This window comes from Gigantopelta aegis, chromosome 6, assembly GCF_016097555.1.
Source record: "Gigantopelta aegis isolate Gae_Host chromosome 6, Gae_host_genome, whole genome shotgun sequence".
NCBI lineage: Eukaryota > Metazoa > Mollusca > Gastropoda > Neomphalida > Peltospiridae > Gigantopelta > Gigantopelta aegis.
Genome location: NC_054704.1, coordinates 72,265,478 through 72,279,263, shown reverse-complemented (window position 1 = coordinate 72,279,263; position 13,786 = coordinate 72,265,478).

Below are 13,786 nucleotides of genomic sequence, written 5' to 3'. Positions count from 1 at the left end.
ACAACATACACCATTGCGAACATACATTATATAAGCATTTATATTCATTCTAAAATTGTGAACATTTCCGTCTCAGTTTTTTGCTATATGACCGCATCTGGCTGTAGTACCGGTCCGAACAGGTGGTTCATAAACCGATTCACTCCGGCTATCACTTGCACTATATACCCATGTCCTAAAAGGTCGATGCACAATATTACAAAATAACATGGGCAAAATACAGCCAGAAGGCTTACCATTAAACATACATATTGTTTTAATTCTTCGCCATTTCCTAGAAGTGAATATGTGAACCATAACATGTGCCACAATTAGGAACTATAGTGGACCGTGATGAATGAACTCTCACCCGGAAGTGATCTGTGTAGTGAGACCCAAGCTCTCGGAAATTCTGGGGTGGGTTCCTGATGTTTCGCAGTCGTCTGCCAAGTTTATCCCAACTGTGCTCGATAGGATTTAAGTCTGGTGAGCGGGACGGCCATTCCATGACATTCACACCGGCATTGCGTAAAAAGTTTCGTGTCACGGCTGCTGTGTGGGGCGTAGCATTGTCATGCTGAAACGTTAGTCCTGGTCTATGTGCGCGAAGAAATGGAAGCAGCTCTGGCGTCAACACGTGGTCACGATATTGCTGTCCTGTTAGGTTGCCATTAATGACAAGGAGTCGAGATCGACCGTTTCCTGTAAATGCACCCCAAACCATAACGCTTCCGCCTCCAAATCTATCCACCTCTCGTACACAACACCGATCAAATCGTCCTCGTTGCCTACGCCATACTCGTACCCTCCCGTCGGCAAATCTCAGCGAGAAACGAGACTCGTCACTGAATACAACCCTATTCCACTGTCTTTGGGTGAATCTCACATGTCACCGTGCCCAGTGTAAACGCTGAAGACGATGATTTGCCGTCAAAATGGGTCCAACGTAAAGACGTCTGGCACGAAGTTCTGCAGCGCGCAACCGGTTTCGAATGGTCTGTGGTGTCACCCTCCCCCTGAATAATTCCCTTGATGTTGACACGGAAGTCATAAAGCGATTGCGTAGATGGCTTAACCGTATTTGTTGGTCTTCGAAACGTGACGTCACTCGAGGTGCTCCTGACCGTGGGCGATCTGCAGTAGACCCAGTTTGCTGAACACGTCCTTAGGTTGTAGATTGTCTGTTGGCTACAACCAAAGGCTCGCACAACTTCTGGTACGGACTGTCCAGCTTACAGCCTACCCGTGGCGCGTTCTCTGTCGGTATTGGATAGTCTAGGCATTTGCAAATAATTGTTTGCCGAAGATTTTCGTGTGTTTTTCCGTGTACTACGAATAATTGACATACATCCGTATCACTGTAGCAATTAAAGGTGTGGTGGTCACGTGACATAATGTACGTGCATTTCATGCTTTTCACAAAATAGACCGTGCACGTGCAACATCTCGCATGACTGAGTATTGTGTATGTGAAATGTCATGTCAACAGCTGGACACAGCATAATATAACAATTAAGTTACCTCAAGTTGCAGCGTGTTGTTGTAGGGCATTTTGTAATAAAATCAATTTTCTTTTTTGTTTCAGTATAGTTTAATAATATTTGTAGTAGCCAATATTGTTCTTGTTTTTATTAACAGAGGATAGGTCGGATAATTTGTGCCCAATCCTTTGTATTTTATATGCAATAAAATATATTTCAGTAAGAAAAACGCATACATTAAAGAAATCATCGTGATTAGATAATAGTAGGCCTAATTAATTAAAACTAAGAAATATATATGATACGCAGGTTTTTTTTAAATCTGTTTCCATGACGTTATGAACTTTTACAAAGCTGAGTGACCGAGTGCTTAACACATTCCATTCACAAAATATGTTCACCTATAACATTAAATGTTTCATTAAGGCGCCAAAATGTAAATATTCTGATGTTAGACAGTTTGCTTTCACTGAAAACATAGTCACTTAAACAAGCCTGGAAGCTGGAATGTACCAGGTTCGTGTTCCAGTTACGTCAATTAACATAAAAGTTAAAAGTTTGTTTTATAATCTGTCTCCGCCCTTAACATAATAACGTAATCATTAAAACTACCCGTCTCTATACTTACAAGCAATTGTGTCCATCCTGATATAAGCCCATTGGGCTCTTTCTCGTCCCAGCCAGTGCTCCACAACTGGTCTAACAGAGGCGGTGGTATGTACTATCCTGTGTTTCGGATGGTGAATATAAAAGACCCCTTGCTGCTATTAAATCGAATGGATGGGCGACAACGGGTTTTCTCCCTAATTTTCTTTGTGGTCCTTAACCATTTGTTCAAAAGTAAAGTTTGTTTTATTTAACGACGCCACTAGAGTACATTGATTTTTTTTTATCTTATCATCGGCTATTGGACGTCAAACATATGGTCATTCTGACACTGGTTTTTTAGAGGAAACCCGCTGTCGCCACATAGGCTACTCTTTTACGACAGGCAGCAAGGGATCTTTTATTTGCGCTTCCCACAGGCAGGATAGCAACAAACCGTGGCCTTTGTTGAACCAGTTATGGATCACTGTTCGGTACAAGTGGTTTACACCTACCCCACTGAGCCTTGCGGAGCACTCACTCAGGGTTTGAAGTCGGTATCTGGATTAAAAATGCCATGCCACGACTGGGATGCGAACCCAGTACCTACCAGCCTGTAGACTGATGGCCTAACCACGACACCACCGAGGCCGGTCCATTGATCAACGCCATATAACCGTAATTAAAATGTGATGAGTGCGTCTTTAAATAAAACGTGTTTTTCTTTCTTTCTTTTCTTTTTTCTTTCTTTCTTTCTTTCTTTCTTAAACATTGTAACTGTTTATCTCTTTTACCTGCCTGTGAAATATGTTGCCAAAAACCCGTAGTTTATTTTTATGTACTTTAAAACCTACACAGATGCAGATCGCGTGGCTTCAAAAGATCCAATTAAAACGTTCCTAATGCAACGTTTGTTTTATAATGGCGATAATCGGCCAAATCTATGACTACGTGCACCGAGACTAATCTGGCCAGTCTTCATAAAGTAAACGACTCTTTAATAGAAAAAAAGAAGAAAAAAGTTAAAAGAACTGTCAGTCTAGTTCTCGATTCATTGCGATAACTGCAATATTTTGTACCTGTAGATGCATCTTTTCATCATGGGGCGGGATGTAGCCCAGTGGTAAAGCACTCGCTTGATGCGCGGTCGGTTTAGGATTGATCCCCGTCGGTGGCCCCATTGAGCTATTTCTCATTCCAGCCAGTGCTCCATAACAATTGTAACAAAGGCCGTGGTATGTGCTATCCTGTTTGTGGGATGGTGCATATAAAAGATCCCTTGCTGCCATATAACCGTAAATAAAATGTGTTGTGTGCGTCGTTAAATAAAACATTCCCTTCCTTTTCACCATACGCCTCTGATACATACACACGTGTACTTGTAAGTATATAGCGACACAACGTGTACACGGAGTGTAGTTGCACTTAAACCTATAGCAGTTGCATGTACGTGTACTAATAAGTACAGCGACACGTACACGTACGTAAATTCATTATTATTACTTTTTTCATTTTCATATTTATTTGATCTTACATGCACATAGTTATTAAATACATATACTACACACATAAAATGTAGTTGGAATTACAACATATACCAATATTTTCTTTTTCTTTTTTTATTCTGGAAGCCTTTGCAGAAGTGTATAAATATAATGAATACAGTTCTGTGTGTTTATACTTATCAATTATTGACCATCATTGTGGGCAATATCATGTTTTATGGACCGAAGAAATTGATATTGACCGAGGCCAACGTCCGAGGTCAGTATCAATTTCTTCGGTCCATAAAACATGATATTGCCCGAAATGTAGTCAATAATTGTTTTATTACATAATGTCATCCATAAGACTCGTGCATTTCTGCTTTGTTTATCAGAATCGAAATACGCCAACGCTTATAATTTCCCGCAATGTGTTAACGCTGATGGGATTTAGTGACGTCACGTAATCCTATGACGTTGTATGACACGCAGAGGAATTTGAAAATAAACTGTTGAAACATTACCAAGACAAAAAAGTCAAATTCGAGACATTATAACCAGCAAGAGTGCCAAAATCATATTAATAGCAAAATAAAACACAAAATGTGATAAATCTGAACATACATTTATACTGAACAGTTACCGATTACCTTCAAATGCATTTTTTATTTGTAACATAAAATCCTAAGAGTGCCGATTCCAACTGTATTTTGATGTATTATGTACATTTCTAAATTTGTGATATATTCCTACACAATTTGACGATTACTGACCTTGTTTTTGTCGTATTTGCGGAATTAAACTCGGTATGACTAAAGATGTTATCTTTTTGCTGAAGGACAGCAAAGCGTTTTGTCACAAGTTTGTGCTTGTTTACATTAGAATTAGCAGTTGACGTTGTATTACGTTACCTACTCATTTATTGGATAGAATTTTGTCTCATCTTTATTTTCATTGGTCAGGACAATATCACTTTTGATGGACCGGTGAGACCGTCTCAGGGCAGTGTCACTATTTACGGACGGTTATGTGACTGGTTTTTAACCAATAAGAATACAGATATATTTGCATTATGTAATAAAACTTAATATGTTCTACCTTTTTAATTCATCATGTATGGATATATTGTTTTATTAGAATTAAACACAAATTAATGATGTCAGATTTTGAAAGGCACAATTATGTTACATTTTGTTTTTAGTATCTCAAAGAACCCATACCAAACAGTTCAGAGATACTGACATTCAGCAAATAGATGAATTAATGTCTCTTATGTGTTTCCACAAAAAGTACATTATTCCGTTTCGTATAAATTACGTTGCATAAATTTACTATTTGTAACGTACGTAAATTGTAGTTAATTTGCACAATGTACATGTACTTGTACGTATAGTGACAGGTACATGTACACGAATTGTAGTTAACTGATACGTGTACGTGTACTTGTAAGTTTAACGACACGTACACGTAGGAGAATCGCAGTTAACATGTGTATCTACGTGTACAGCGACACGTACGCGAACTGTCGTTAATTTGCACTTGTACTGGTGTCTGTGGCGACACGTAGACGAACACGAATTGTAGTCAACTTGTTCATGTACGTGTACGAGTATGAATTGCGATACATACACGTACACGCATTTGTAGTTAATTTGTACATGTTCTGGTGTATGTGGCGACACGTAGACGAACACGAATTGTAGTCAACTTGTTTATGTACGTGTACGAGTATGAATTGCGACACATACACGTACACGCATTTGTAGTTAATTTGTACATGTTCTGGTGTATGTGGCAACACGTAGACGAACACGAATTGTAGTCAACTTGTTCATGTACGTGTACGAGTATGAATTACGACACATACACGTACACGAATTTGTAGTTAATTTGCACATGTTCTGGTGTGTGTGGCGACACGTAGACGAACACGAATTGTAGTCAACTTATTAATGTACGTGTACGGGTATGAATAGCGACACATACATATACATGAATTGTAGTTAATTTGTACTTGAACTGGTGTGTGTAGGAACATGTAGACGAACGCGAATTGTAGTCCACTTATTCATGTACGTGTACGGGTATGAATAGCGACACATACATATACATGAATTGTAGTTAATTTGTACTTGAACTGGTGTGTGTGGGAACATGTAGACAAACGCGAATTGTAGTCAACTTGTTAATGTACGTGTACGGGTATGAATATCGATACATACACGTACACAAATTGTAGTTAACTTGGTTGCGAAATAATTGGAAACGTGTTCTACCATACTCCCTCAACTAATAAGCGTACAAGACAATAGGCAAGGACGGGGGCAACTGCCATCTTAGTTCTTGGACAAAAATCTCAAATTCGGGCAAAATGTGCTAACCTGAAACTTTTTTACCATGTATTTCCACCATTCTACACTTAAAATTTATTGTAATATTGTAATCCATGTAAAAATGCGTAGTGATTCGTTTGCAACCCTATATAGCTGTTTGGCAGTACTGCTAATATGAATAAATATTGTTATCCAGATTCTGGCAGTTTCGTTTAATTCGGGCAACCCCCCCCCCCCCAATAAAAATGGGAACCTGTACGCCTATGCTCCCAAACCCTTTCTACCTCCCCCTTTTCTCACCTTTTTGAACTCCTTTTTTTTCCCCCATCGCTTCTCTGTTTATGTTATACATCGTGTCATACACTATATAGCTCCCGTGTAAGACGTGTTTGAAAGGTTTTTGAAATGTTGATTTCTCAAACAAGTTTACATTCATGAGATTCATGAAATATTATACGGCTGACATACCATATAAACATATGGTACAAATATCATATATATAATTCTATATTTACAATGTAAACACAACTGTCTTATTTTTTACACTCAGATACCGACACAGCTGCAATGACATTGGATGCCCGCTTATCCTCCATAATATTACATAATTTCAAACAGCTGGATTAACTTTGGATGCTTACTTATCCGCCCTATTAAATAACTGTCCTATATCCAGGCAGCCATTGTTAACACCTGTTTTAAGCCGTATCCAGCTTATTGAGGAGTAACCAACCGGCCTCGGTGGCGTCGTGGTTAAGCCATATTTTTCTCGACCTAAATAAGGATGAATTAGTTTTTAAATACCCATTTCAAAACTGATATTTGTATTTTGTATTTCTCTAGAATATTTCACATTATATTATAAGCTCGGTATCCCTCAATTTTTGGGCGGGACGTAGCCTGATGCGCGATCGCAGTGGCGGAACCAGAAAATCCATTTGGGGGGGGGGGGGGGGGAGGGGGCAGTGAGATGAGGTGGAATGCCAAGGGAAATTAATATATAATAAAATTATAAATTTCGCAAAAATTAGGGGGGGGTGCCTGGGGCCCCCTAGAACCGCCTCTGGATCGATCTAGTATCGATTTCCATCGGTGGACCCATTGGGCTATTTCCCGTTCCAGCCAGTGCTCCAAAGTTGGTGTAACAAAGGCCGTGGTGTGTACTGTCCTGTCTGTGAGATGGTGCACAGATCCCTTGCTGCTAATCGAAAAGAGTAAAAAAGAAAGAAATGTTTTATTTAACGACGCACTCAACACATTTTATTTACGGTTATATGGCGTCGGACATATGGTTACGGACCACACAGATTTTGAGAGGAAACCCGCTGTCGCCACTTCATGGGCTACTCTTTCCGATTAGCAGCAAGGGATCTTTTATTTGCGCTACCCACCGGCAGGATAGCACAAACCATGGCCTTTGTTGAACCAGTTATGGATCACTGGTGGGTGCAAGTGGCTTACACCTACCCATTGAGCCTTGCGGAGCACTCACTCAGGGTTTGGAGTCGGTATCTGGATTAAAAATCCCATGCCTCGACTGGGATCCGAACCCAGTACCTACCAACCTGTTGACCGATGGCCTAACCACGACGTCACCGAGGCCGGTCTCGAAAAGAGTAGATCATGAAGTGGCGACAGCGGGTTTCCTCTCTTAATATCTGTGTAGTCCTTAACCATATGTCTGACGCCATATAACCGTAATTAAAATGTGTTGAGTGCGTCGTTAAATAAAACTTGCATTGACAAATGAATTCGGCAGCAGATATTAAGAATAAATAATGTATTATATATATACAGCACTGGACCAACTAATTAAATAAATAATATGTATTTTATTGCTTTTCGGTTACACGTGTTTACTTTACTGTTTGTCCTTATATGCGCGACTATTGAATGCTGTGTGCTAAAGCGCTCGCCTGATGCGCGGTCGGTCTAGGATCGATCATCTAGGATAGTCTTAAAAAGAAAACCCGCTACATTTTTCCATTAGTAGCAAAGCAATCTTTTATATGCACCATCCCACAAACATGATAGCACATACCACGGCCTTTGATATTCCAGTCGTGATGCACTGGCTAGAACGAGAAATAGTCCAATTGGTTCAAAAGATCCAATTAAAGCGTTCTTAATGCAAAGTTTGTTTTACAATGGCGATAATCGGACAAATCTCTGACTATACGCGCCGATACTAATCTGGCCAATCTTCATAAAGTAAACGACCCTTTAATAGAAAAAAAAGAGAGTTACGTCTAGTTCTCGATTGATTGCGATAGCTGCAAGTATTTTGTACCTGTAGATGCATCTTTTCATCATGGGGCGGGATGTAGCCCAGTGGTAAAGTGTTCGCTTGACGCACGGTCGGATTAGGATCTATCCCCGTCGGTGGCCCCATTGGGCTATTTCTCATTCCAGCCAGTGCTCCACAACTGGTGTAACAAAGGCCGTGGTATGTACTATCTTCTCTGTGGGATGGTGCATATAAAAGATCCCTTGCTGCTTATCGAAAAAAGTAGCCCATGAAGTGGCGACAGCGGGTTTCCTCTTTATATATCTGTGTGGTCCTTAACCATATGTTTGACGCACTATAACCGTAATTAAAATGTGTTGAGTGCGTCTTTAAATAAAACTTGCATTGACAAATGAATTTGGCAGCAGATATTAAGAATAAATAATGTATTATATATATACAGCACTGGACCAACTAATTAAGTAAATAATATGTATTTTATTGCTTTTCGGTTACACGTGTTTACTTTACTGTTTGTCCTTATATGCGCGACTATTGAATACTCGGGATGTTGTCCAGTGCTAAAGCGCTCGCCTGATGCGCGGTCGGTCTAGGATCGATCATCGCTATTTCTCGTTCCAGCATCGACTATTGGAATGAATGAATGTTTAACGACACCCCATCAAGAAAAATACATCGGCTATTGGGTGTCAAACTATGGTAAATGCAAAACAATTGAATCGGCTATTGGATGTTAAACATTTTCCATTAGTAGCAAGTAATATTTTATATGCACCATCCCACAAACATGATAGCACATACCACGGCCTTCAATATTCCAGTCGTGATGCACTGGCTAGAATGAGAAATAGCCCAATGGGTCCACCGACGGGGGTCGATCCTAGACCGATCGCACATCAGGTGAGTGCTTTATGCCCGGCGCAGACGAGCGTTTTTTTAACGCATGCGTCTTGCGTTAAAAAACGCATCCGTACGAACGCAATTAAAACGCATCGTGTGCGACCCCTTCTGCGTTGCGTTTTTTAGCGCTGCGTCGATTTTTCAAATATCAAACATGTTTGATTTTAGACGCACAAACGCATCCGTCTCCTGCCGCATCCGTTAAAAACGCACGTGTGCGCCTACTTGCGTCTGCGTTGCGTTCACATTTTTATACTGACCAATCATCTGTCTATATATCTGTATATAACGAAATTAACAATTATTGGTTTCAGTGATGAATAGAACTGTGAAAACAGACCCGACCATTAAAAATGACTAACATGTAAATGTTTCAACTCAAATAATTTCCAACTGCTCATCTTTGAAACAAAGACTAGGCATGTGTAATTAACGACAATTCTAAATAGATGAAATTAAAAAATATAAATTATTGCATTCATTGTACTATGCCTAATAATAATAATTAAAACAAACAATTGTGAAATAAGAAAGATTTATATCGTAATAGTATATTGTACATAATATTTTAAATAAAGTTTATTATGTTTTAAAATGTATTAATAAATTACATTTAATCTTTGTTATTTTTCCTAGAGTAAAGTATAAATAAATTAATTATTAAAAGAAATCGTCAGTGGATCGCAGGAACGCATCGCAGGTAGGCGCACACGAGACGCATCCGTCTGCGTTGAGACTGCGTTTTTTAACGCAGACGCATGCGTTAAAAAACGCTCGTCTGCGCCGGGCATTACAATGGTAGCAAACTCAGGACAGTCTCTTTAGTAAGTAGTGCATGTCCACACAAAAAAACAAAAGAAAAAAAGAAGGAAAAAAAAAAAGGTTAAGAGCGTTAAGAACGATCATCACTGTTCCAAGAAGACAATAAGACTGCACATCGTTGCTCAAATTTGTTTACTTTTTGTTTAACGACACCACTAGAACACATTAATTAATTCGTCATCGGCTGTTGGATATCAAACATTTAGTAATTCTAACATATAGTCTTAGAGAAAACCCGCTACATTTTTTTCATTAGCAACAAGGCAGTTGTTATATGCACCTTCTCAGACAGGACAGCATATACCACGATCTTTTATATACAATTCGTGAGGGGGCGAGGCGTAGCCCAGTGATACAATGTTCGCTTGATGCGCGGTCGATTTAGGATCGATCCCCGTCAGTGGGCCCATTGCGCTATTTTTCGCTCCAGCCAGTGCACCACGACTGGTACATCAAAGACCGTGGTATGTGCTATCCTGTCTATGGAATGATGCATATAAAAGATCTCTTGCTGCTAATCGAAAAGAGTAGCCCATGAAGTGGCGACAGCGGGTTTCCTCTCTCAATTTCTGTGTGGTCCTTAACCATATGTCTGACGCCATATAACCGTAAATAAAATGTGTTGAGTGCGTCGTTAAATAAAACATTTCCTTCCTTCCATTCAGTTAAGGGGGCGGGACGTAGCCCAATCGTAAAACGTTCGGCTGATGCGCGATCGATCTAGGATCGATTCCCGTCGGAGGGCCCATTGGGCCAATTCTCGTTCCAGCGAGTGCTCCATAACTGGTGTAACAAAGGCCGTGGTGCGTACCATCCTGTCTGTGGGATGGTGCATATAATAGATCCCTTGCTGCTAATCGAAAAGAGTAGCTCATGAAGTGGCGACAGCGGATTTCCTCTCTCAATATCTGTGTGGTCCTTAGCCATATGTCTGACGCCGTATAACCGTAAATAAAATGTGTTGAGTGCGTCGTTAAATAAAACATTTCCTTACTTCCTCAGTCAAGCGCGTTACCCACTGAGGTACATGTCGCCCTCACACGCTCTTCAGATTCCCCAGATCACTATAAAAGTTAAAGTTTGTTTTGTTTAACGACTTCACTAGAGCACATTGATTATTAATCAATAATCATAGGCTATTGGATGTCAAACATGTGGTAATTTTGACATATAGTCTTAGAGAGGAAACCCGCTATATTTGTCCATTAGTAGCAAGAGGCTCTTTTATATGCATCATCCCACAGACAGGATAGCACATACCACGTCCTTTGATACATCAGTCGTAGTGTACTGGATGGAACAAGAAATAATCCAATGGACCCACCGACGGGGATCGATCCTAGACCGACCGCGCATCAAGCGAGTGCTTTACCACTGGGCCACGTCCCGCCCTCTAGATCACAATCATGTCATGTTGCAATTATCATATTAAACACTTACTACACCAGAGGCGGATCAGGGGTCGAGGGTAGGACCCCCTAAATTTTGCGAGAGTTTTAGTTTTATTATATATTAATTTTAATTGTTTTACGATTCCCCTCCAAACCTCCCCAAAAGTTCCCTTGGCATTCCGCCTCATGTCATTGTCCCCCCCCCCCACCCATCCCCCTTAAATGGATTTTCTGGATCCGCCACTGTACACTCTGACTAGACAATTGGTTGGGATGACAATACAATTTTTTAAATCAGTAGTTTCGTATAAAAAAAAATCCAAATCAAAACAAAACAACAACATTGTTAATAGGTTCCCTTTCAATTCCTTTGAAACCCCTTGTAAAACATTAACATACTCAAATAAATACAGAATAGACAAAAACTAAACCAGTCATAAAATATATTCATACAAAATTTTATTATACAAATTATTATACAGAATGTGGCATAAAATGTATACAGACTAAGGTGTTACCATTATACATTGACTTCAGTGGCGTAACCTGGGTTGCCAGCATCCGGGGCAAGGCAAATACTGCGTTCCCTAACCAGTCCCTTCCACCAGTCCAGAATTTTGCGCCCAGGGCAACCGCCCCGGTGGCCCCGCCCATGCTACGCCACTGACCGACTTCTTACCGTAAATGTACAGGTGTCAACAATTAAAATATTATTTTGTCCCATTTCAATCAAAGACGGTGATTTGATAGTCAATTATCTGTTTGAAGTGCACGTGTGCAGTGTTATTAAAACTTCACTGGAAACGAAAGTTTGCTAATCATCTTTTCGAACTGGTATAATGATGTCTTCTCCAGTGTTAGCTTTACTGGAAGCCGCAATGATTAAAATTCCGTCTTCTTGCAGTTTGCTGATCACGGTCGAAGGATCGGCTGAATCGGGGAGATAAATGTGTCTGTCGTACTTCTCAGTGCCGTCATAGTTATCGCCCCTTATTTTTCGTTCCGCCGATACCCGAACAACATTATCTTGAACTGTCACGCGTATCTCACTTGGTTTGTATTTCTGAAGACCGAAACTCACAGAAAAACAGTCTCTACCCGTATGACGTGTACTGACTTTGTTTTGGATACCCTCAGTGATATTCAGTTGTATCTTGTCATCAGGCAGTCTCTCTGGATGCTCCGAATATACATCCTCTTCGGTTTCTTTGGCTTCATCAGCTTTCACTTCACCTACTTCTACGTCAGCTCTTGTGTCGTCTGCTTCTCCTGCAGTCTGAAGGAAAACGAAATCATGCTCCTCAAGACTTTTTTCTTCTCCATCTTCGTTCATGGGATCACCGCAACACGCGACGACTTCATCTGTGGATGAGTCTCCATCACACTCATCGCATTCTTCCCTGATCTCGCCACAACGTACTTCTTCAAGTCCTGTGGATGTTTCCTCTTCACATTCACCCCTTTCATATTCTCCTTTGTCTTGAACGCCACTTCCTTCTTCTACCGTCTGTTCAATGACAGTCTGTGCGTCATTTCCACCATCACTAAGAGTCTTTTCGACTGTGTCCACCTTTTCAGTAGTTTCGTCCATATTCTTCATTTCAACCTCTGGTGCAGGATCAACAGGTGCGCCGTGTTCTTCCTGACCCTTGTGACAAGTTGTGTTGTCGTCAGCCATATCTTCAGAATGAGACTTCGTACAAGGGCTGCAGGAACAGTCAGTAATTGTAACTTGTTTTTCTGTTTTACCCATCTCGCTTTCCGTTCTCGGTTTCGCGTCTTCAGTCGCGTTCTTCACCCATCTCCCCTGCAGCAAGAGAATCCCACTCGGATGAAACCTGCACGAGACGGTGGACAGGTCGACGTTGTGAGGAACTGGTATCGTCTGCTTGATGTCCAGTACATTCCCCGCGTCTTTTTGCTCGTGGCGAATATGAATAAACACTTCCCCCTTTCTCACCTTGACGTTAATATCATCAGGAGCAACGCCGCTACAGTTGACTATTGTTTTCCATACAGGTGATTGCGGCTCCTGTTTTATCACCCGACAGGGTGTTTTAGCACCTTCACCCCGTGCATAGTTCCGTTGGCATGGTTTCCATGTGGTTTGTTGCCCCTGAAATCGGGGTCTGTGGAGGCACCGTGGTCCAAACAGGAAGGGAACCATGTTGGGTCGCCCACATTTATGAAAACTACTCATGTCTGGCATTTGTCCAAAATATTGACTTTCGAAAGGTAACAAGAGCAACATTTTCGGAGGAGATAATAACTTCTGTGCTGTGCAATTTCTCTGATCTCGACTGGTTAAAAAATCGTAATACCCCAAAGCCCAGCGAGAGCTGCTGATATACAGACTGTGGTGCGCCGGTAGAATTTACGAGAAACTTCCAGAACGCGTGCAAATGTTTATGGAAATTGCGTCAACCAAGTAACTGCGCTGTCATTCTAAAAATAGCGAGTGTCAGTGTCGCAAAATTATTTTGCTGAATAGTTTAGACCAGTACCAGTTAATTTAGGGAGAATGTAGTTTATGGACGTCCCTTATTCGCATTGCTGTGAAATG